The following is a 26543-nucleotide window of genomic DNA, read 5'->3' as shown; positions in this document are numbered from 1 at the left end:
TATCTTGACGAAATGTGTAGGAGGGAACTGCAGGTGCTTGTTTAAACCAAGGTTAAACACAAAGAGCTGGAGATACTCAGCGGGTCAAGCAGCATCTATAGAGAGAAGGAATGGGTGACGTTTCAGGTCGAGACCCTTCTGCAGACTGGTCACATCCGTACTTTATCGTTTCACTCCGTATTGTCCTGTGTGACACGTGGAACTCTGCCGTGTGAACACGTTTAAATCTCCGTTTGTCTTTAGATGCTCCACAGAATCTCTCAATCACTTCCCCCGACAACGTGAACTGTTCCTGGGTCAGTGTAAAGGAAGGAAACTCTGCAACGATCCTCTGCAACGTCCAGAGTTTCCCAACATCTAACCTGACGTGGAGACATCTCGGTCTCACACTGAACACAACACGTTCCAGCAACGAGCTGTGGATAGAGTTCCCTCAGCTGACACGGCAGGATGCTGGAGTCTATCAGTGTGTGGTGGAGAATGGACACGGGACAGTAGAGAGGGATGTGACCCTCACTGTAGAATGTGAGTAGACACACACTGACATATCCCTCGAAACGTAATAAGGTCATAAGTGATAGGAGCAGAATTAGATGACCGAATGGCCAAGTCTATTCCACCATTCAATCATGGCTGATCTATCTCTCCCTCCCAACCCCATTCTCCTGCCTTCTCATACAGTTATAGAGCCTTAAAGTCAGTCACAGAGAGTGATCCAGTGTGGAAACAGGCCCTTCGGCTTAACTTACTATCAACAGCCTACATGTCTCAGCTATATTAGTTCCACCTGCCCACGTTTGGCCCATATCCCTCCAAATCTGTCCTATCCACGTACCTGTCTGTTTCTTAAACACTGGGATAGTCCCTGCCTCAACTACCTCTGGCAGCTCGTTCCCTATACCAACTACCCACTGTATGAAAACGTCACCACCTAGATTCCTATTAAATCTTTTCCCCTTCACCTTAAGCCTATGTCCTCTAGTCCTCGATTCCCCTACTCTGGGCAAGAGACTCTGTGCGTCTACCCGATCTATTCCTCTCATGATATTATACACCTCTATAAGATCACCCCTCATCCTCCTGCGCTCTATGCAGAATAGAGTCCCAGCCCTGCCCCAACCTCCCCCTATAGCTCAGGGCCTCGAGTCCTGGCCACATCCTCATAAATCTTCTCTGTACCCTTTCCTGCTTGACAACACCTTTCCTTTATTTCCTCTTTCCTCTTCTAAAACGAGGAAGATTAGATAACTTTATTTGAAGCATTGTGTGCAGTTCTGGTCACTACATTGCAGGAAAGATGTGGTGAGGGTGCAGAATGCTGCCTGGATTACAGAGTATTAGCAATAAGGAGTTTTAAGGAGGGCACACAGTGGTCCAACGGTAGAGTTGATGCCTCACAGCACCAGAGATCCGGGTTCGATCCTGACTACGGGTACTTGCCTGTGGGGAGTTTGTAAGTTCACCTCAGATTCAGATTCAGATTCAAACTTTATTGTCATTGTGCACTGTACAGTACAGAGACAACAAAATGCAGTTAGTTAGCATCTCCCTAGAAGAGCAACATAGAATATGAGCAATAAATATATATATGTATATACAGTCATAGTAGTGCATTTTTTTCTGGTGGAAGGAGTATCCGGGGGGGGGGGGTGACTGGCAATCACCGAGGTACAGAGTTGAGTAATGTAACAGCCGCAAGGAAGAAGCTGTTCCTGGATCTGCTGGTCCGGCAACGGAGAGACCTGTAGCGCCTCCCGGATGGTAGGAGGATAAACAGTATGTGGTTGGGGTGAGAGCAGTCCTTGATGATGCTGCGCGCCCTTCGCAGACATTGCTTGCTTTGGACAGACTCAATGGAGGGGAGTGAGGACCGGTGATGCGTTGGGCAATTTTCACCACCCTCTGCAGTGCTTTCCGGTCGGAGACAGTTGCCATACCATACTGTGATACAGTTGGTAAGGATGCTCTCGATGGTGCAGCGGTAGAGGTTCACCAGAATCTGAGGAGACAGATGGACCTTCTTTAGTCTCCTCAGGAAGAAGCGACGCTGGTTAGCCTTCTTAACCAGTGTTGAGGTATTGTGGGTCCAAGAGAGTTCATCAGAGATGTTGACCCCCAGAAACCTGAAGCTGGAAACACGTTCTACCTCCGTCCCGTTGATGTGGATGGGGGTGTACGTGCCACCCCTAGACCTTCTGTAGTCCACAATGAGCTCCTTGGTCTTCTTGTAGCTACAGGTCAGGTTGTTGTCAGCGCACCATGCTGCTAGGAGCTGGACCTCCTCCCTATAGGCCGACTCATCGTTGTCGCTGATGAGGCCAATCATCGTTGTATCATCTGCATACTTGATGATGGTGTTAGTACCATGTACAGGTGTGCAGTCGTAGGTGAAGAGGGAGTAGAGGAGGGGGCTCAGCACACAGCCCTGTGGAACGCCGGTGTTCAGGGTGAGAGTTGAAGAGGTGTGGTTGTCTGACCTAACAGACTGGGGTCTGTTGGTTAGAAAGTCCAGTATCCAGTTGCAGAGGGAGGGGTCGATGTCCAGGTCGCTGAGTTTGGTAATCAGTTTTGAGGGGATAATGATGTTAAATGCTGAGATGAACAGCATTCTCACGTAGGTGTCCTATTTGTCCCTAGTGTGCGTGGGGTAGTTTAATGCACGGGTATCGCTGGTTGACGTGGACGCGGTGGGCTGAAGGGCCTGATTCTGTGCTGTATCTCTAAACTAAACTAAAAAAGGTTCTGACTGTCTGGTTAAAGATATGAACACATGGGCTCATTGGTCTGAGGGCTATAGAAAGAATCTTGTACTTTGCTGACTTTCACAAGCAATGTTAAACTGAGACCAACGAGGTAACGGCAATTGTTTGTTTTAGAGAGATGGCGTGAAACCAGGCCCTTCCGCCCACCGAGTCCACGCCAACCAACGATGACCTGTACACTAGTCCTATATCCTTCACACTAGGGGCAATTATTGAATTGCATTCCAACAATGGAGTCTTTAGGTTCATAGAGTTAAGTGTGAAACTGATAAAGCAGTAGTATTTCCGTGCCAGGAACAAACTACACACACTTTGACTATAGACAACTCTCATTTGGCAAATGTCAAAAATATTCTGCTGCATTTTAAGTATTTTTCCCCAACATGGCAGTGTGGCTCAGCGGTAGAGTTGCTGCCTCACAGCGCCGGCGACCCAGGTGCTGTCTGTACTGAGTTTGTATGTTCTCCCCGTGACCCGCGTGGGTTTTCTACGGGTGCTCCGGTTTCCTCCCACACTCCAAAGACGTGCAGGTTTGTAGGTTAATTGGCTTTGGTAAAAAGCCCCCAGTGTGTAGGATAGTGCGGGTCTAGAGGTGAATCCTGGTTGGCGTGTACTCGGTGGGCCAAAGGGCCCGTTGCCACACTGTATCTCGAAATGAAAACACTTGAGATTTAGCATTGTTTGTGCTGGAGTAACTCAGCGGGTTGAGCAGCATCTCTGGAGAACATGAGTGGGTGACGTTTTGGTTCAGGACCCATCTTCAGGACCAGACGTCAACGAGTGCTGGACTCACCATGACGTAGAAACATAGAAAATAGGTGCAGGAGTAGTCCATTCGGCCCTTTGAGCCAGCACCGCCTTTCAATATGATTTTGGCTGATCATCCAAAATCAATACCCCATTCCTGCTGTTAGCCCAAAGAGCCACATCCAACACTCACTTGAAAACATCCAGTGAATTGGCCTCCACTGCCATCTGTGGCAGAGAATACTACAGATTTTCTGCGTGAAAATGTTTTCCCTCTTCTGTCCTAAATGGCCTAACCCGTTATTCTTAAACTGTGAGCCCTGGTTCTGGACTCCCCCAACATCGGGAATATTGTTCCTGCATCTAGCCTTAACTCCTTTAAGAATGTTATATGTTTTCATAAGATATCCTCTCATCCTTCTCATTTCCAGCGAATTCAAGCCCAGTCAACCCATTCTTTCATCATACGTAAGTCCCGTCACCCCGGATATTGACCTGGTGAATTTACGCTGCACTCCCTCAATAGTATGTCCTTCTGCAAATTAGGAAAGGTACAGGAGTGTGGAAACGCACACCTCCAGATTCAGGGATGGTTTCTTCCCAGCTGTTATCAGACAACTAAATCATCCTACCACAACCAGAGAGCAGTTCTGAACTACTATCTACCTCATTGGTGACCCTCGGACTATCCTTGCTGGCTTTACCTTGCACTAAACGTTATTCCCTTACCATGTATCTATACATTGTAAATGGCTCGATTGTAATCATGCATTGTCTTTCTGCTAACTGTTTTTAACATGCGACAAAAAGCATTTCTCTGTACACGTGACAATAAACTCAATTGAACTGAGTTCCTTGTATCTAACACTTGAGTCCAGTTGGTTATGTGAGATACAAAATCAATCACAAACTCTTCAGAGACAAAATCAAAGAAACAAGTTTTCCTTTATTACATTTCTGCGCAGAAAAGGGTGTCCCTCCTCTATCATCCTCTAGAGACACACAAAAATGGAGGTTGTATCTGTCTTTTATACCTTTCTTCACTATGGTCACCACCTCATGTCTCCCCATCGAGCTTCGTCCAATCATAACATAAAGCCCACATTCCCACGAGAACGTCCAGAAACGTCTCGGAACATCTCCTGACGTCAAAGGCTTCTGCTGGAGTTTTTATCTGTTACTTCTTTATCTAGAAGTTCCCTCTGTCCTGTATATTGTTACTTTCTTCGACCAGCAGTCTGGCTTCTGCTGACACCTTATTTCTTTCTAAGTTATAATTTTCAGAGTTCTAGGATAAATCAACCATCCCTATTAACCCTTCTCTCACAATCCACCATTTTTCTTTTTGCTACGCAACTTTTGATTTATACAATATCTTCCTTTTCTAGTGCTAGCAGCAGATTCTTCGCCTCCCTATCCTCCTCTCGCTAGTCATACTGTGTTCTGAAGGCCATCATGACGGTGCTGTTCATTGTCAGGGCTGTCTCTATAAATCGCTGAGCCAGACCCCGTGCGCAGGGAATGATACAACATCCGAATAGGCACAAAGTCAATGGTTCCTTCCCTTCACGCACAGTCCATGGGCTGATATTGTCCGGTGGGGCCTCCACAGGACCCTTAAATCGGCTTGCGTGTGTCCACCCTTTTTCTTTTTGTTCGTACTGCTGTCTCGGTGATTAATAACACAAGGTAGGGTCCAGTCCACCTAGGTTACAGCTTTTCTTCCTTCCATGATTTTACAAGATCCCAGTTCTCTGCTTTCACAGAATGGAGTGGCAAGTCGAGATCGGGACTCTGTGCCAGCAGCCCCTTGGTTTTTAATTCTGTAATAGAACGAGATACTGCCAGTAAATAGTTCCTTAAGAAAACATCACTACCCTCTATGGTGGGTATTCCTTCTCTCTTTCCCCAAATATCTAACTCGTTCAACCTTGCTCTTATAAATATGCCTAACAAAATTATACACCATACTCCACAATTGACCTTGTACAATTTAACATTACAACCCAACTTCTATAAACAATGCTCTGATTTCAACTTCATTCCTCAATTCACAATCTTTTACCATGTACGTCTAATTTGAATTGTCCTGCCAAGATGTATCACACTTATCAACATTAAATCCACCTGTCATGTTTCAACCCACTCTTCCAAATGACCTAAATCTCTCTGTACACTTTTAAAATCTACTTCATTATTCACAACACCACCTATCTTAGTATCATCTACATACTTCTTAATCTATTTTACCACACCAACATCCATTTTATTGATTCACATGACAAACAACAGTGGACCCAGCACACATCCCCGAGGTACCCCTCTAGTCATTGACCTCCAACCTGACAAACATCCATCCACCATTACTCTCCCTCATTTCCCATACAGCCACTTTTTAATCCATCTTGCTATTCCTTACTAACCTCTTCTTAACCAACCTTATTTCCTTATTGAACCTTGTCAAAGGCCTTACTGAAGTTCACCACTTTAACCTCATCAATTTCCCTAATAACCTTTTTTTTTAAGGTAAAAAAATCAAGATTAGTCAAATATCACAATCACAAATCCATGCTAATTCTTCCTAATCCTACCCTATTTATCCAAATCCCTATAATATTGCCTTTAGTATCCTTTCCATTATTTCCCACCACTGATGTCAAACAACGTTCTTGTTAAAACTCTACTCTTCTTTGTCCTCTTGTTCACTTACCTCAGGGCTATTATCTATTCATACCTGCAGGACAGCCCTCATGTAATTATTGAAATTGTACTAGGTATCTCAACCTTCTAAACGAACATCGGTCGGTGATTTAAAAAACTCATACATACACCTTGTCTTCAGGTTTAAAGGGTCCTTCCTCCTGGTCCATCTCCGACAGCTTTTACTTTACCTGTTCATAAATAGACTTGTATATCATTATTAACTGTTTCATATACTTTTTTTAAATTATTCGATCTGTAACTGTTCCAAACTCGGTTCCCTGCAGGGACTTCTCCATTGTGCCACCCACGGCTGGTTAGTTTGCATGCAACATTTCTTCAGTGCCAATGGAAGAGCATTACACAAATGTTCCATTTATTCTTTTCATCAAATGAAAACAATCCGTTGTCAAAGCTGATTTCTGTAGGTTTACCAAACCTCTTAATTACCTTATTCATCATAAACGACACTCTAGTGTTTATACCTAAATTGATTCAGACTTACCCTGGACATCTCTTCAAGATGCTGCTTCAGCTGCTTTGTCTGCATTTTAATTTAACTTCTTTGACATGTACTTTTTCCGTTTCACCATACAATTTCAACATATTTTCCGACCTAGTCTTAACTATATCCTGCCTTTCCCAAGGTCATCATCTGCTGTCTTATATTCTGAAGTATTTCTCTCTCTCTCTCTCTCTCTTTACTTGTGGAACAAACCAACAAATTGTCCACATCAGCAAATACTTTCTAAGGGTATAACCATATAACCATATAACCATTACAGCACGGAAACAGGCCATCTCGATCCTTCTAGTCCGTACCGAACACGTATTCTCCCCTAGTCCCATATACCTGCGCTGAGACCATAACCCTCCATTCCTTTTCCGTCCATATAACTATCCAATTTATTTTTAAATGATAAAATCGAACCTGCGTCCACCACCTTCACTGGAAGCTCATACCACACAGCTACCACTCTCTGAGTAAAGAAGTTCCCCCTCAACTTTCAACTCTGCCTTTCCCATCTAATTTAAAAAAAACCTACCTCATCCTAGCCTTTCTTGACATCCTTCCTTAAATCCCTTCCTCTCTCTTGGGGACCCCAGTCCTGTTAGGGCTTATCATCTCCAGATTAATTTCACTCCTGATAGGACTTTTCGAGGAAAAGTTCCCCAAGACATCTATTATTGGCATGTAATTCTCTGGCCTCGCTTGGTTCCGTCATAGGACTCACTTGTGTCAGTTCATCACTTATTTCAGTCTTTTCAACCAGGGGCTTTGTTCATTGACATTGACCGCAGAGACCAACCGTTTACTGATTCTGCTTGACTTTAAGAAGAATGGCTTCCACCACAATAGTTCATAATATAATGTTCATCAACTGGTTGCCTTCTATTTCTTGCTCATTTTCAACTCTCCACCTTTTCATTCCCATTTGTTCCTTGGGGTTCACCTTAAGTGGGTAACATTTGCTGAGGGGCCTGCAAACCCTCGTTCATGACGGCACCCAACCAGAAGATGGCGCTGTAGCCGGTAGTCAGGCTGCAGTGACGGCATCCAACCAGACGATGGCGCTGTCGGCGGTAGTCAGGCAGCAGTAACAGCAGCTGACCTAACGGTGGCGCTGTTGCCGGTAAGTTTTGAGCGGCGGCCATGTTTGTAGTCTATTGCCGGTCATTGTAACAATTTACATAGTGATTCCCACCACTTCACCAATGGTGCCTTCAAATCTTCCATGGCCAACAATCGTCCCACGTTCTCCTCCTCCAAAGCCCTAATCCATTTTTTAATTTATTTTTTAATTTTAATTTTAGCCCTCTCAGTTCATGGGTGCTCCAAGGGATAACCTGTCGTCTCTTACTTCTGTTTCTCTGTCTGTCTCTCTCTCTCTCTGTCTGTGTCTGTGTCTGTGTCTCTCTCTCTCTCTCTCTCTCTCTCTCTTTCTCGACGCTGAATAGATTCAGGACGACATGGCCCCTGCTTGGCCAGCCTTCACAAATGGGGCAGCAGCCCAACCCCACGGTGTGCTTGTGGCACTCCCGTACAACACATCATTGAAGCATGCCTTCAACAAAGACTCAAAGGAGGACTTGTCACCCTTCACACAGCAGATCAAGAGGCAACTGCTTGGCTAAAGGATTTCGCATTTGCTAAATAAATAAAATCTCTCTCTCTCTCTGTCTGGCTGTCTCTCTGTCTGTGTTTCTCAACTTGAATGTCTACCATAAAACAACATAAAAGCTGGTCATGTTTCATCAATTAACTTATTTCCAGTTAACTTTACTGACAAGAAATCTAAAAGAACATCAAGAAACGATTTTTACAACTTCTCTTTTTCAGGTTACCAGGATACAAAGAGTTAATTTTTGCAGCTTGTTCGCAATCCCCCACGGCCCAAACACAGTGGGAATTCCCACCTCCGCCATGGGGGCGTCTGTGTTCAATTTTACAACTTGCTCATTTTAACCATTTGTTCCAAACCGGTTTTCAAACAAATCACTTTGTTTCATTCTTACTTCAAATAGATTCATCAATTTATATTTTCTCCCTGCCTGCACTGTTGTCCCCGGCCTTTGCCGTCTTCTATCACATCCCCCTTTCGCGGCCTCTGCCGTCTTCTTATCTGCTACTTTCGGGAGTAACTCCCTTATCATCCTGTCTCAGGAATTTTCCTGTCTCTCAGGAATTGATCTAACTGTTCTCGTCAGACCTAATGAATCTTCAAGGAGGCAAACTCCCTTCCCCCTCAGGGTCCTCTCCTAGGTACCTCCCTCGGGTCTAATTTCTACCGAACTTCTTATCTTCCCCTTCTGCCCTTTGACTCCCCGTCTTGTTGGCCGGGTGATTTTCGTCCACCCCGGCCCCTGTCTTCTCTTTCCCTTGGGTATTTTGGCCCCCTCCGGCTCTGCTCTTCCGTGGACATCTCCTGCCCATATGCAGCTCTGCATTTCCCCCAACTGACTATACCTTATCATTGTTGGCTTCTCCAACCCCTGGGTATTTCCTGCCCTCCAGGGTCCAGCATTTGCCCCAACGGACTATTGGGCAGAATGCGGGGATTTGGCCCACAGCCTTTTCCCTCCCTTTTTCTTAACACTGTGTTTATCATCCCTGCCTTGCCCGTATAGATCCTGAATCTTTCAGGGCGTTAACCACAAGGTCTTATATTCTTAATACCGTGTTCATCATACCTGCCTTGCCTGTACAAGGTCTTATATTCTTAATACCGTGTTCATCATACCTGCCTTGCCTGTACAAGGTCTTATATTCTTAATACCGTGTTCATCATACCTGCCTTGCCTGTACAAGGTCTTATATTCTTAATACCGTGTTCATCATTCTCAATCGCCCAGGAAGTACTTAATAGTCATTTTCCTACCTGGGTTCCATGCACTGGAATTGCTCGATTTACTTTTCGCGATTTCCAACCACTCCCACACTATCACATGTTTCTCGTGTCTCTCTATGTGGTCCTGGATACCACTGCTCAAACAGCTGGCGGCAAGCAAGGAGTCTGAGACTGCTGAAAACAGCAGGGTGCACCTTCCCTTCGTCCGTCTACTCCCGTCAGCTGGCTGGAGTAATTGATCCCGGAACCGAGCCCCCATCTGTGAGATACAAAATCAATCACAAACTCTTCAGAGACAAAATCAAAGAAACAAGTTTTCCTTTATTACATTTCTGCGCAGAAAAGGGTGTCCCTCCTCTATCATCCTCTAGAGACACACAAAAATGGAGGTTGTATCTGTCTTTTATACCTTTCTTCACTATGGTCACCACCTCATGTCTCCCCATCGAGCTTCGTCCAATCATAACATAAAGCCCACATTCCCACGAGAACGTCCAGAAACGTCTCGGAACATCTCCTGACGTCAAAGGCTTCTGCTGGAGTTTTTATCTGTTACTTCTTTATCTAGAAGTTCCCTCTGTCCTGTATATTGTTACTTTCTTCGACCAGCAGTCTGGCTTCTGCTGACACCTTATTTCTTTCTAAGTTATAATTTTCAGAGTTCTAGGATAAATCAACCATCCCTATTAACCCTTCTCTCACAGTTATAACCACTGTGACCTGTAGTCATATGGTGAAGTGGTTTATTCCCTTCTGGGTTGGCCTTCCATTCATAAGATCACAAGTTTGTAAACCATCATAATCAGAGGTGACCTCATAATGTGCCTGGCCGGCGACATCACAATGAACTGCATCCGTAACCATGAGAGACGGACGGGCTCCATTCCATCCATCAACTTGAAGTGGATTCACTGTTTGCGAGATATTGAACAGATCAGAGCTTTAAAATTCACTCTACGTATTTAGAAACACTGGAACCTGTATCAGAAATGCCGGTGGAGAGTGCCAAGCAGGATGATAATAGGAGATCTAAGGTAGATTTGAATCTGTTAATAGACCAAGATAAAAGGTGGAGTGACTCAGCGGGCCTTATTCTTAAACTGCGACCCCCTGGTTCTTGAGCCCCTACATTGGGAACATAGGGACGTAGGGCTCTACTGCCACCTCTGAGCTTTTCTTTATGAGAGAGAATCCTATCCATCCAGTGACAATCCTGTCTCCAGTCCTCAACATCCCATCCCCCCGCCTCTCCCCCTACCCAGCCTTCTACCCTCTCTGGACCTTTTTATATCCACTGTTGGTGCAACAACTGTCTTGGCTTCTCTACTCCACTGGCCCACTCAAAACGGGAATAGTGCCAGAGGATTGGTGTACTGCGCATGTTCTTCCATTGTTTAAAAAGGGTTCTAAGAGTAAACCTAGCAATTATAGACCTGTTAGTTTGACGTCAGTGTTGGGTAAATTAATGAAAAGGATACATAGAGATAATATATATAAGCATTTGGATCAACAGGATCTGACTAGGAACAGTCAACATGGATTTGTGCCTGGAAGGTCATGTTTGACTAATCTTGAATTTTTTGAAAAGGTTACTCGGAAAATTGATGAGGGTAAAGCAGTTGATGTTGTCTATATGGACTTCAGTAAGGCCTTTGACACAAGGTTCCTCATGGAAGGTTGGTTAAGAAGGTTCAATTGTTGGGTATTAATGGTGGAATAGCAAGATGGATTCAACAGTGGCTGAATGGGAGATGCCAGAGAGTAATGGTGGGTGGCTGTTTGTCAGGTTGGAGGCCGGTGACTAGTGAGGTGCCTCAGGGACCTGTGTTGGGTCCACTGTTGTTTATCATGTACATTAATGATCTGGATGATGGTGTGGTAAATTGGTTTAGTAAGTTTGCAGATGATACCAAGATGGGTTGTATTGTGGATAATGAAGTAGATTTTCAAAGTCTACTGAGAGATTTAGGCCGGCTGTGTGGCTGAAAGATGGCAGATGGAGTTTAATGCTGATAAGTGTGAGATGCTACATCTTGGCAGGACAAATCAAAATAGGACGTACATGGTAAATGGTAGCGAATTGAGGAATGCAGTTGAACAGAGGGATCTAGGAATAACTGTGCATAGTTCCCTGAAGGTGGAATCTCATGTAGATAGGGTGGTAAAGAAAGCTTTTGGTGTGCTGGCCTTCATAATACAGAGCATTGAGTATAGAAGCTGGAATGTAATGTTAAAATTGTACAAGGCATTGATGAGGCCAATTCTGGAGTATGGTGTACAAATTTGGTCGGTTAATTATAGGGAGGATGTCAACAAAATAGAGAGAGTACAGAGGAGGTTTACTAGAATGTTGCCTGGGTTTCAGCAACTAAGTTACAGAGAAAGGTCGAACAAGTTAGGTCTTTATTCTTTGGAGCGCAGAAGGTTAAGGGGGGACTTGATAGAGTTCTTTAAAATGATGAGAGGGATAGACAGAGTTGACGTGGATAAGCTGTTCCCATTGAGAGTAGGGAAGATTCAAACGAGGACATGACTTGAGAATTAAGGAACAAGTTTAGGGGTAACATGAGGGGAAACTCCTTTACTCAGAGAGTGGTAGCTGTGTGGAATGAGCTTCCAGTGGAAGTGGTGGAGGCAGGTTCGATTTTATCATTTAAAAATAAGTTGGATAGGTATATGGATGGGAAAGGAATGGAGGGTTATGGTCTGAGTGCAGGTAGATGGGACTAGGGGGAAATAAGTGTTCGGCACAGACTGGAAAGGCCGAGATGGCGTGTTTCCGTGCTGTAATTGTTATATGGTTATAACATGGATAGATGACATTTCACGGAGTGCTGGAGTAACTCAGCGTGTCAGGCAGCATCTGTGAAGAACATGTATAGACGGCGTTTCACAGATTGCTGGAGGAACTCAGCGGGTCAGGCAGCATCTGTGTAGAACATGGATGGGTGACGTTTCACAGGACAATGAAGCTAGTTGGAGAATGGTGGCCGATTAGGAAAAGGGGAGATGCAACGAGACCTGGGTGTCATGGTACACCAGTCATTGAAAGTAGGAATGCAGGTGCAGCAGGCCGTGAAGAAAGAAAGCATTCATAGCAAAAGGATTTGTACTGCAGTTGTACAAGATATTGGTGAGACCACACCTGGAGTATTGCGTTTTGTTTTGGTCTCCTAATCTAAGGAAAGACATTCTTGCCATAGAGGGAGTACAGAGAAGGTTCACCAGATTGCTTCCTGGGATGGCAGGACTTTCATATGAAGAAAGACTGGATAGACTCGGCTTGTACACGCTAGAATTCAGAAGATTAAGGTGGGATCTTATAGAAACTTACAAAATTCTTAAGGGGTTGGACAGGCTAGATGCAGGAAGTTTATTCCCGATATTGGGGAAGTGCAGAACGAGGGGTCACAGTTTAAGGATAAGAGGGAAGTTTTTTAGGACCGAAATGAGAAAATCATTTTTTACACAGAGAGTGGTGAATCTGTGGAATTATCTGCCACAGAAGGTAGTGGGGGCCAGTTCATTGGCTATATTTAAGAGGGAGTTAGATGTGGCCCTTGTGGCTAAAGGGATCAGGGGGTATGGAGAGAAGGCAGGGATGGGATACTGAGTTGGATTATCGCAGGCTCGAAGGGCCGAATGGCCTACTCCTGCACCTATTTTCTATGTTTCTAACTAGGGTTGGGGAGGGATGGAGAGAGAGGGAAGGCAAGGGTTACTTGAAGTTGGAGAAATCAACATTCATATCGCTGAGTTGTAATCTGCCTGTCCTGCTGAGTTTCTCCAGCATTTTGTGTCTATCTTCAGTGTCATCCTGCATCTGCTGTTCCTGCACATTTTGTCTTGCCCACATTGACCAAGATGCCCCATCTACACTAGTTCCTCCTGCCGGCATTTGCTCCACATCTCTCCATACCTATCCTATCCATGTACCTGTCAAGTCAAGTGTATTTTATTGTCATATGTCACAAACTGAACTATTAAATGCTGACTTACGATACGATAGAACTTTTATCTATCCAAGGAGGGAAATTGATCTGTCAACAGTCGTACAACACAAGATAAAGATGGTCATGGTGGCGCAGCGGTAGTGTTGCTGCCTTACAGCAAATGCACGCCGCAGACCCAGGTTCCATCCCGATTACGGGTGCTGTCTATACGGAGTTTGTACGTTCTCCCCGTGACCTGCGTGGGTTTTCTCTGAGATCTTCGGTTTTCTCCCACACTCCAAAGAGGTACAGGATTGTAGGTTAATTGGCTTTGGTAACATTGTAAGTGTCCCTAGTGTGTGGAGTAGTGCTAGTGTACGGGATGATCGCTGGTTAGTGTTAATGTGCGGGGATCGCTGGTTGCCACAGACCCGGTGGGCCGAAGGGCCTGTTTCTGCGCTGTATCTCTAAACTAAACTAAACTAAACATGAAATTAAAGTGATGAGTGGAAAGGATTGGGGATGTGCAAAGATTGGGGAGGGGGAGAGTGGTAGTCAGTCTACCCCACGACAGAAGGGGGTGGAGTTGTACAGTTTGATAGCCATTGTGGAGCAGGATCTCCTGTGGGGTTCTGTGCTGCATCTTGGTGGAACCAGTCTGTTGCTGAAGGTGTTCCTCAGTGTGTCATGAAGTGGGTTACGTAGCAGCACAACAGTAGTGTAACATATTGCACTGTAAAACCCTTACTAAACAGCAAAAAAAGTTCAGTGTATATTAGAGAAACGGACAATTAGTCCAAATAGTCCTGTCCAAATATCTTCTAAATGCCATTGTACCAGCCTCCACTACGTCCTCTGGCAGCTTGTTCCATTTACCCATCTCCTGGGTGAAGGGAGTGAATTAATTATGGTAGACAAAAATGCTGGAGAAACATAGCAGGTGAGGCAGTGTCTAGATGCATGCTGGCTCATCCGCTGAGTTTCTCCAACATTTTTGTCAACCTTCCATTTTTCCAGCATCTGAAGTTCTTTCTTAAACATGTTAATTATGGTAGGAACTTTAGGAATGTTGGATTCAGCCGAGTCTTAAACGATGCCTCTGTAGAATAATCTATTCCGTTTTGAACTAATCATGCTTTTGTTGTTGATGGGGTGAGAAGACGTGAATCTTTGAGGCTGGGCAAATATCCATGGGTCAGGCAAACTTGTTTAAATTGGACAAATTGCATTTTCACTTCAAATGAAATAAATTGGCTTGTTTAACCGTTGCTTATTCTTCCACATGAACTCGTTTACAGCATCTGCAGACTCCTTTTAATTTAAAATTCTTTTAAAATAGGGTTTGACTTAGTCAAATCTTCACTTGAAGACCCAACTTTTTGCATCTTTGAACCATGAATTGGAGACCCAAAAATCTATGTCGAATTGGTTATCAAAATTACCATGTGCTCCCCGGAATGATGCCAGCTCTTGTGAACATTTTCATTATGATTCTTCACTTTTCCTTCAAATTCGATTTTTATAAAAAGTTTCAGCTTGTGAACTTTAAACAGCCCTTTTATTTTAAATATCCTTCGCAGACTCGGTGCGCTGAAGGGCCTGTTTCCACTCTGCATCTCTAAATCTAAAACTAAACTCACACGCACGGCTGGTTGTAGGAATTACAGAGACATGGCTGCAAGAGGGCTGGGGATGGGAACTGAATATTCAAGGATATATCTCCTATACAATAGACAGACAGGTGGGCTGGGTTGCTCTGTTGGTGAGGAATGAAATTCAGTCCCTTGCAAGGGGTGACATTGAAACAGGAGATGTGGAGTCAGTATGGATAGAACTAAGGAAGTGTAAGGGTAAAAAGACCCTAATGGGATTTATCCATTTGGGGTTACCAATGGTGTTAGACAAGGGGGAATTTTGTCCCCAGTCCTTTTGTGACAGAGGAACTGAAGGAAATCCACATTAAGCAGGAAATAGTGTTGGAAAAACTGATGGGACTGAAGGCCGATAAATCCCCAGGGCCTGATGGTCTGCATCCCAGGGTACTTAAGGAAGTGGCTCTAGATATCGTGGATGCATTGGTGATCATTTTCCAATGTTCTATATATTCAAGATCAGTTCATGTGGATTGGAGGGTAGCTAATGTTATCCCACTTTTTAAGAAAGGCGGGAGAGAGAAAACAGGGAATTATAGACCAGTTAGCCTGGCATCGGTGGTGGGGATGATGCTGGAGTCAATCATTAAAAGATGAAATAGCGGCATTCGGATAGCATTAACAGGCTCGGCCCGAGTCAGCATGGATTTACGAAGTGGAAATCATGCTTGACTAATCTTCTGGAATTTATTGAGGATCTAACGAGGAAAATGGGCAGGGGAGGGGGGCGAGTGGATGTGGTGTACTTGGACTTTCAGAAAACATTTGATAAGGTCCCACATAGGAGATTAGTGGGCAAACTTAGGGCACATGGTATTGGGGGTAGAGTGCTGACATGGATAGAGAAGTGGTTGGCAGACGGGAACCAAAGAGCAGGGATTAACGGGTCTCTTTCAGAATGGCAGGCAGTGACTAGTGGGGTACCGCAAGGCTCGGTGATGGGACCGTAGATATTTACAATATACATCAATGATTTAGATGAAGGGATTCAAAGTAACATTAGCAAATTTGCAGATGCCACAAAGCTGGGTGGCAGTGTGAACTGTGAGGATGATGCTATGAGAATGCAGGGTGATTTCGACAGGTTGGGTGAATGGGCAGGTGCTTGGCAATTTAATGTGGATAAATGAGGTTATCCACTTGGGTAGCAAAACCAGGAAGACAGATTACTATCTAAATGGTAGGTACACAAAAATGCTGGAGAAGCTCAGCGGATTCCTCACTGATGGAAGGCAATAAAGTCTAACCTTCTTCCCTCATTTTTCTCCTGCAGTCGGGGCAGTTGATCGATGTGTCGGGGCGATCCAAGCCCCCGTGTCGAGGCACTAGTATGGTGAAGCGTCTCAGGCTGTGAGTAGAATAAAATAATACTGCATCTGGTTGACCTAGAGAACACGGTCCCTCATTGATGTGTGGGAAGGACCAGAACTGCAAATGCTGGTTTGAACCAAAGATAGACACAGAATCTGGAATATCTCAGTGGGTCAGGCAGCATCTGTGAAGAAAAGGAATGGGTGACGTTTAGGGTCGAGACCCTTCTTCAGACTGAGAGTCAGGGGTGAGGGAAATGAGAGATATGGAAGACATTTGAAAGCAGATGATGATCAAGGAATAGTAGATTGGTTCATTCGAAGGTAGATACAAAATGCTGGAGTAACTCAGTGGGACAGACCTCTGGTGAGAAGGTATGGGTGGCATTTCGGGTCGGGACCCTTCTGCAGACTAGAATGGTTCATTGTTGGCAGGGGAGAAGATGACAACAAGGCATACAATCAGTAAAATTAATCAGGACAGTGTAATCAAACCCGAAACATCACCTGCCCCTTTTCTCCAGGGATGCTGTCAGTCCCACTGAGGTCCTCCAGCCTTTTGTGTTTATCTTCGGTTTTTCATTGATCTTTGACATTGCCCTCCATGGTGAATAGAGCCTTTTATTATACAGGCCTTGTTTTCTCAGGACCGTATAATGCTGGGGAGGTCAGTATCCGTGATGGACCGGGCAGTGTCCACCACCTTTTATAATCTCCTCCTTACCTGGGCTTTCGAGTTGTCAAACCTGGCCGTGATGAAACCAGTCAAAGATGATGCCATGTGCAGGTCCACCACCGATTTTCCGGCACCCTTGGTTCCAGGGCCTTTCTGGATTAACCTTTTTGCCAGACAAAAAGAGTTCATGGTCTCGAGGGGAGTTCAATGGTACTGGAGCCGTCCACCTAGGCCACTGGTGGGCTGAGATATCGGCTCACAAAGTTGGCCGTGTAGTTGGGCAATTGTAACGGATCTGCCGGCTCTGGCCGCAAGGGACAAATTCATCCCACCGATCGGCACAGAAGTCCCGGTGACGTTAAGATAAGCCGCCTCACCCGGCCTGGGTACCACATTTTCAGGGGAAGTTCCGGGGGCATTTCAAGAGTGCACTTGTAATTTTGTCTGGGCCACCAGTTGCCGCAGAATCGGTGGTGGACCTGTACATTGTGTGTGTTTGCGTATGCGCACTGCTTGATGTTAGTGTTTGAGGTATTTTTCCCGGGGTTGGGATAAATAGCCACTCATGGATTCAGTCAACACTGGATAACTATCTCTCCTGCCTAGAGTCACACAACATGCAAGCAGGTCATTCGGCTCAACTTACTCAAGCTGACCAACATCTACACTAGTCCCACCTGCCTGTGTTTGGCCCATAATATTCCTAAACTGTTCCTATCCATGTACCCGTCCATTATGCTTCACATATGAACCCTGTTAGAGGAAAGATGTTGTCAATCTGCAGGAGAGGGAGCAGAGATGTTTTACGAAATGTTGCCAGGACTCGAGAGCCTGAGCTATAGGGAGAGGTTGGGCACGCTAGGACTTTATTCCATGGAGTGCAGGAGGCTGATCTTATAGAAGTGTATAAGATCATGAAAGGAATAGATTGGGTAAATGCACAGTCTTTTACTCAGAATTGAGGAAATCGAGAACCAGAGGACATAGGCTTAAGGTGTGGGGTGAAAGATTTAATAGGGACCTGAGGGGCCACTTTTTTACACAGAGGATAGAAGGTGTATGGAGCGTACTGCCAGAGGAGGTAGTGGACTATAACAACATTTAAAACACATTTGGATAGATAGGGCAGGTTTAGAGGGATGTGTACCAAATACAGGCAGGTGGGACTAGTGTTGCAGGGACATTTTGGTCGGTGTGGACAAGTTGAGTTGAGAAGCCTGTTTCCACACTGTATCTCTCTTTGAGCAGGTACTTTGAGTTAAAAATTCACCGTTACTATCGAACTATCCATGTGAAACCACTGCCTTACTATTTTATGCTATTTCCGTACATCACACAGAGGGGAAATAATGCAGAGCTCAGGCAAGTGATGAAGTAATCAATTATTCCTACTCCGCAGCACGCCCAGTGTAATAATTAATTAATAGATGATCTGTTCCATTATGTGGCCATTTAGAATGCGCAAGGCATTTTTGGCTGCAATCTTTCGAGATTTACTTTGGTAGTCTGAAGAAGGGTCACACGAAACGTCACCCATTCCTTCTCTCCAGAGATGCTGCCTGTCCCGCTGAGTTACTCCAGCTTTTTGTATCTATTTATGATGGATGTTGCCAGGACTTGAGGGCCTGAGCCATAGGGAGAGGTTGAGCAGGTTTGGTGTGCAGGAGGGTGAGGGCTGACCTTAGAGAGGTGTACAAAACCATGAGGGGAATAGATAAAGTGAACGCAGTTATGCTGGGTTTGGGAATCAAGAACCAGATGACATAGGTTGAAGGTGAGAAGGGAAAGATTTAATTTCTGTCCCGAAACATCACCTGCCCCATTTCTCCAGAGACGCTGTCTGTCCCGCTGAGTTCCTCCAGCCTTTTGTGTCTATCTTTGGGTTTTTATTGATCTTTGACATTCCCCTCCATGGTGAGTAGAGCCTTTTGGTTCCAGAGCCTTTCTGGATTATCCTCCAAGACTTTACAGGAGAACCTACCTGATCTCCCGGTTGCTCAACATTTAATTCTCCTCCCATTCCCACACTGACCTTTCTGTCCTTGGCCTCCTCCATTGTCAGAGTGAGGCCCAGCGCAAACCGGAGGTAGGATTTGGACGATCAAATTGAAATTTGCTTCCTTGATGTTGTTGCCAGGAGATCTGTTTGAAGAAGATTAAATAATTTAGTAGGTTTAACGTGAGCTTTGGCTGCAGCTCACTGCATTGGTCATAATTAGCAATGTTGGATACACGTAAACATGTATGATTCCTGAGGCCTGATATTAGGGTGGTTGGAGGTACCCAGTTGTCTGTTTCACAATTGATGCTAGTCAGAGGGTGGTGATTGTGTGGAATTCTTTGCCACAAAAGGCTGTGGAGGCCATCAATGGATATTTCAAAGGCAGAGATAGATAGAATTTTGTTTAAGAAAGAAACCGCAGATGCTGGAAAAATCGAAGGTAGACAAAAATGCTGGAGGAACTGAGTGTGTGAGGCAGCATTTATGGAGAGAAGGAATAGGTGACGTTTCGTGTCGAGACCCTTCTTCAGACTGACAGAGATAGATAGATTTTTGATTAGTGCGGGTGTCAGGGGTTACGTGGAGAATGCAGGAGAACGGGGTTAGGAGGGAGGGATAGATCAACCATGACTGAATGGATGGATTGGAAAATGGCCAATGTAACACCTATATTTAAAAAAGGAAGTAAACAGAAGGCGGGTAACTATAGACCGGTTAGTCTAACATCGGTGGTGGGTAAAATGTTAGAGACAATTATTAAAGAAACACTAACGGGGCACTTGGATAAACATGACTTCATCAGACAGAACCAGCATGGTTTTGTGAAGGGGAAATCGTGTTTAACGAATCTGCTCGAATTCTTTGAGGAAGTAACAACCCGGGTGGATAAAGGGGAACCGGTGGATGTGGTATACTTGGACTTCCAAAAGGCTTTTGACAAGGTGCCACATAAGAGACTATTGCTAAAAAAAAAAAATTATGGGATTGGGGGTAATATATTAGCATGGGTAGAGGATTGGCTAACAAATAGGAAGCAGAGAGTGGGGATAAATGGTTCATACTCGGGATGGCAACCGGTAACTAGCGGGGTTCCGCAAGGGTCGGTGCTGGGACCCCAGTTGTTCACAATTTATATAAATGATTTGGAGGAGGGAACCAAGTGTAATATATCAAAATTTGCGGACGATACAAAAATGGGAGGGAAAGTAGGGGATGAGGAGGATAGGAAGAGTCTGCAAAAGGATATAGATAAGCTAGGTGAGTGGGCAACAACTTGGCAGATGAAATTTAATACTAATAAATGTGAAGTCATTCACTTTGGGGAAAAAAATGATAGGGCAAGTTATTTTCTAAATGAGGAGGAGCTGCGTTGTAATGCAACGCAAAGGGATCTAGGGGTATTAGTACATGAATCACTAAAAGTCAGTATGCAGGTGCAGCAAGCAATCAGGAAGGCCAATGGAGTTTTGGCCTTTATTGCTAGGGGGATTGAGTATAAAAACACGGAGGTCTTGCTGCAGCTGTACACGGTATTAGTGAGACCACATTTGGAATACTGTGTACAGTTCTGGGGTCCATACTTAAGAAAGGATGTACTAGCCCTGGAGGCAGTGCAGCGAAGGTTTACAAGATTAATTCCTGCAATGAGGGGATTGACATATGAGGAAAGGTTAAGTAAGCTGGGACTCTACTCTTTGGAGTTTAGAAGAATGAGAGGCGATCTCATTGAAACATATAAGATCGTGAGGGGCCTTGATCGGGTGGATGCACCGAGGATGTTCCCAATGATCGGGGAGGCTAGAACTAGGGGACATAGTTGCAGAGTGAGGGGGGGCTCTTTTAAAACTGAGATGAGGAAGAACTTCTTCACCCAGAGGGTGGTTAGTTTGTGGAATTCACTGCCCCAGGGAGCAGTGGAAGCAGAAACGTTAAATATATTTAAGTCTAAAATAGATGTTTTTTTAGCTGCCAAGGGGATAAGGGGCTACGGGGAGAGGGCAGGGATATGGACCTAGGTATGGTTAGTATAGTAAGACCTGAGTGATCTCCTGGACAAGTGTCGATCGCCTGGATTGGGGTCGGAGAGGAATTTCCCGGATTTTTTTCCCGAATTGGACCTGGGTTTTTATCCGGTTTTTTGCCTTCCCCAGGAGATCACGCGGTTCTTGGGGTGGAGAGGGGTGATAGCGGTATAAAGGGGAGGGTAGTGTCTTGTGTTCTGTGTCTTGTGTCTACTGTTTGTGGGTAAGTGTGTCTGTTTAGTGTTCAGCCATGAGCGAATGGCGGTGCGGGCTCGACGGACCTGGTGGTCTACTCTCGCACCTACTTTCTATGTTTTCTATGAATGGCGGAGTAGACTTGATGGGCCGAATGGCCTAATTCGGCTCCTATCACTTATGAAAAACATTATCTGTGAGAAAAACATTTTTCATACAGAGAGTGGTGAATGTTAAATATTCCTTATTTCCTTATTTCCTTCGCTCCATAGATGCTGCTGCACCCGCTGAGTTTCCCCAGCAATTTTGTGTACCTGTGGTGAATGTTAATATGTGTTTATTGTTGTTTTTTATTGTATTGTATTGTATGTATGACTGCTTAAATTTCGTTCAGACTTCGGTCTGGATGACAATAAAAGGCTATTCTATTCTATTCTATTCTATTCTAAATACAATTTCCTCCAGTGCTATCATTGCCCCAAACAATAACCTAAGCTAAGCAGGTTCAGGTTCAGGCCTCCATGTTTTGATTCATCTTTGCCTGTGTGTATGTGTCTGTTTGAACTTTATTTCAGTTCAGGAAAACTTTAAGCTTTTCTTTTGCAATTCACCTAGCTTATATAAAAGTCTCTATCCAAGCGGTTTTATTTGTATAATATTTCCTCAAGACTAATGAGAGAACTGGGAAGGGGGAGGGATGGAGAGAGAGGGAAAGCAAGGGCTACTTGAAGTTAGAGAAGTCAATGTTCATACCACTGGGGTATAAGCTGCCCAGGCAAAATTTGAGGTGCTGTTCATAAGTTCATAGAAACAAAGGAAATAGGTGCAGGAGTAGGCCATTCGGCCCTTCGAGCCTGCACCGCCATTCAATATGATCATGGCTAATCATCCAACTCAGTATCCTGTACCTGCCTTCTCTCCATACCCCTTGATACCTTTAGCCACAAGGGCCACATCTAACTCCTTCTTAAATATAGCCAATGAACTGGTCTCAACTACCTTCTGTGGCAGACAATTCCAGAGATTCACCACTCTCTGTATGAAAAATGTTTTTCTCACAGATAATGTTTTTCATAAGTGATAGGAGCCGAATTAGGCCATTCGGCCTAGGTTTTCCTGAACTGAATTAAAGTGCAAACTGCCACATACACACAGGCAAAGATGAATCAAAACATGGAGGCCTGAACCTGCTTAGCTTAGGTTATTGTTTGGGGCAATTATAGCACTGGAGGAAATTGTATTTGATATGGCTTTGTGTTGAAGAATGGGAAGCTGAATAAGGGGCCACTTCTTAGGCCATCAGCTCTGTCTCTATGGCACATTTTTGAGCTCTGAATGTGACATAAACGTGAAGAGTTATGGCTTGTTATGCTAGGTTTGAGACAGAATTCAAGGCTGAGTGATGATAGACTGCAGTTAGCCTTGGCTGTGTAAAATTATAATGAGTGTGATAAGGAATAAGATGTAAGTGAAGGAATAGTTGCTTTGAGACATAATTAGATTGAGGGAGTTGTTTATAGAAGGTTGAAGCAGATGGAATTCTGACGTAATGGTCTGGGTTGTACCTTGTACCTTGTGTTCTGTCTGGTACATGAGATTGGAAATCCTGCTTCCCGATAACAGGAAAGGCACCAAACTCATATTAACTAAATTGACAGATTTACGACCCTTGAACTTAGAAACTGTAATTCAGCAAACTTATATAATTAATGTTTTAAAGACATAGGTAATGGTATTTCAAAATGTGTAAAATTATAGTAACACCAATTATGCAATGTATTGTCTTAGTAGAAAGGTACACTTTAGACTTAGAGAAATTGTTGAGATTTATAGAAATATCTTTTCTCTTGGTATAGAAAGTGTGTATGACTTGAGTGATCATTGTATGTATCTTATATTTTGAAGAGTGGTCTTTGATAAAAGCCTACAGGGGTTTTGCTGTGTTGAAATAAAATAATTCTAAAACAAAGTTATAGAGTTATACCATAGACAAACAAAGATTGTAAAAATACGTCAGGAAAGGGGAGATCATGTGACTGATGTTGTAAATCACCAAAAGGACTCAGACGATTGGTTACCAGTTGTCCTACCCTCTGTATTTGAAATGTCTAAATACCTATATAAAGCAATGAGTTTGTATCAAAAACACAAATACTTTGGAGCTGCCCCGGAGCTTCTAGCTCTGTGTTGGAAGGTTCAAGGAATTGTCTCAATACTGAATAAAGAATCAATTCCAACAGCTACAAGCGTTTGAGTCAAGTTTTCTTGACTTTAGATTGACAAAAAAAACTCAGTTTAACATTGAAAGAAGTGGGATTCTTTGATTCTCAGCCAATCAGATAACAAAGTTAAGAGGTGAACTCCCTACGGATAGGACCAGAGGAATTGGCCAAACAAAGTGAGTATTTCCACCACTTTGTTTTCCTCTCTTCCATTTTCTGTGGGTAGTAGACCTTCCGTTATTGCGTTGTGTGTGATCCCGACAGAATCTGGTCAATCTAAATCAAGTTGTTGGAAAACGTAGAGGTGGGACTTGGGGATTTGGAATAACCAAGTAAAGTGATAGAGTAATATAGCGTTGGGAACGTTTTGATTAGAGAAGAAGTTTGTCGTTGGGAATGAGTCTAAATTAAGAATTAGATTAAAAACCACCCACCAGTTGATTAAAGTAAATAAAATGGGTAATCAATTAGACATCACCACAGGTTCTAATATCCCTCTACAGAATTTGTGTGGAAAGTATCCTGATGATTCTCAATATCTTCGGAAATTGTCAGGGGCTTTGAATAAGAAATTAGGAAGTGAGCAATGGCCCTTGGGTGGTCCGAGAAATCTGGACCTGATAAAACAAGCACAGGAGTTGATTTGGAAAAGAAATGCTGACAAGAAAAGCAAAACCTTAATCGGGGTGTGGAGAAATTGGTGCAAAGAAGAACGAGACAAAACTATTCTGGCCAGTTGGCAAGATAATGCGGTTAAATTAGACGGAGGGATCCCTAGTGCATGTGCATCAAATGGGAATGTGCACATGAAAAATATAAACAAGAGAGAGAGAGAGAAGGAGAAGGAAAAAGATAAAACTGGAAACAAAGTGGAAGGAGAACCTGAGAAAGGTAAAAATGGACTGTGCAGTTCAATGGTTGGCCTTCAGTTGGCAGGGGGGAAGACGAGGAATGGGAAAATGATTGGAATATGGTCCCTAGTGCACCCCCACCTCCCTACCAGCTCCCCGGTCAAGCTCCACCAGCGCCACAACCCGCTGCCCAAGCAGGCATATTAGGTCTCTACCCCCAATTACCAGGACCAGGATCAGGCGCCAGTTGCGCAACCTCCACCAGAGTGAAGAAAAAAAAAGAAAAAAAACTGTTTACCGACCACGTCTCCGGACGAACCAGGACCCAGACAGGGGTACACCCTGAGAGTTTCCCAGTCCTACCTCCCTCACCAACCCCCAGTATTAAAGAAAAATAGCAAATAAGAAAACATTACCGACAGAGGGTATTACTAGTAGCCAAAAGGGACTATTCATCGGAAGAGACTTCAGAGGAAGACAATGATCAATATGAATGGGGGTTAGAGGATGGGTCTACCGGAAAACATGAAAGATCACGGGATACTGATAGTGACCAAAATCAGTCTAGGGAAAGAGTACCACGGCAGAATCCAGTCCGTATGGTTCCTAACCCAATGGCAATGGCACCAGCCGGTGCTGGACAACAGGCACAGCAGGCTTTAATTCTAGTGTATACACCATGGAAACCTAACGAGATGATGGCCATCTTAATGGGGGCGCCCGACAAAAATAAGAGTCCGTCAATTTCCTCAGGACAACCATGTCTGTGTACCAGGCTAACTCAACAGATTTATGGTCCCTGGTAGAACAGGTCTTGACTACCCTAGATTATGCCAGGTTCAAGGAACATTGACATTTAATGACCATGCTGCATTAGAAGCTGCACACAATCAGGATGATCAAAGACAGGCCCGTATGTTAACAGCTGCCACCCTGACTTTACAAAAATCAGTGGATTTAACCAAAATCTTGGACATGAAACCTAAAAAGGGAGAGTCAGCTGAAGAATTTCTAGACCGATTTAAATAAGTATATGGCAATCAGTCCGGAGACCTAAATTACGCAGGTGGAAATGCGTCACCACAATTTTGTGCCATGCTGATGAATTGTTTGCCCCTGGCCGTTGCTCAGAGCATTAAGACTAATAATATGGATTGGTCCGAGACCACACCAAGCAGAATGAGCAGGGCAGTTATCGCATTCTGGTGCGATAGTCCTTGTAGGGGTAGTGGCACCGGTAAAAATATCAAGAATGAATATGTTATGAGGGAAACAAGTCAAGACCATCGGCTGACAATGTCAGTTATCAAGTAGAACCACAGATGAGTTACCCGGGCTGGGTTGACAGATGGGGCTATGGCTACCATACTTATCCAAATGGACCCTCAGCACCAAGTTACGGACCTCCGTATGTGATGCAGGGGCAACCAAGGGGCAGGGGGAGAGGACAACGAGGACCGCCGGCCCCTTATAGAAACATAGAAATTAGGTGCAGGAGTAGGCCATTCGGCCCTTCGAGCCTGCACCATTCGCCATTCAATATGATCATGGCTGATCATCCAACTCAGTATCCTGTACCTGCCTTCTCTCCATACCCTCTGATCCCCTTAGCCACAAGGGCCACATCTAACCCTCTTAAATATAGCCAATGAACTGGCCTCGACTACCCTCTGTGGCAGAGAGTTCCAGAGGTTCACCACTCTCTGTGTGAAAAAAACGACCTGACGGCGGTTGTTTTAATTGCGGTGAACCAGGACACTGGGCGAGAGAATGCAAACAGCCTTACCGGGGTCCAGGGCAAGGGAATGCTAAAGGACCAGAAGGTAGAGGAAGGGGATATACCAACTTTTCATCTGAAAACCCCTTCAATCAAAATTGACTGAGCATCCTGGTTGTGGGATCTCCTATTTCCAATCGGGAGCCCATGATGATGCTAAAGGTCGGGAACAAATGGCACCCTTTCTTGGTGGACACGGGGGCTGCCGGTTCCACTGTCCTGCCCTCAGTAGGACTGATGGAATCAGGAAAAACTCAACGTCTATTAGGATTCGAGGGACAACCTAAAGACTATCCTATCTCCACACCAGTTACTGTCGGGTACCAAAACTTACAGGTCCCGCATG

The 26543-nt window shown here is 44.4% G+C and overlaps 1 long non-coding RNA gene across 1 annotated transcript; it reads left to right on the top strand.

Moving 5' to 3' along the window:
- The first annotated feature begins 11421 nt into the window (after positions 1-11421).
- On the top strand, positions 11422-16497 carry LOC116969630. Its single transcript, XR_004410868.1, has 3 exons — positions 11422-11432; positions 14185-14187; positions 16417-16497. It is a non-coding gene; the product is annotated as an uncharacterized LOC116969630 (long non-coding RNA).
- Positions 16498-26543: the final 10046 nt, after the last annotated feature.

The sequence above is a fragment of the Amblyraja radiata genome, unplaced genomic scaffold (assembly GCF_010909765.2).
Source record: "Amblyraja radiata isolate CabotCenter1 unplaced genomic scaffold, sAmbRad1.1.pri S91, whole genome shotgun sequence".
In the NCBI taxonomy this organism is placed as follows: domain Eukaryota; kingdom Metazoa; phylum Chordata; class Chondrichthyes; order Rajiformes; family Rajidae; genus Amblyraja; species Amblyraja radiata.
This window is presented reverse-complemented; position numbering and strand designations above follow the sequence as displayed.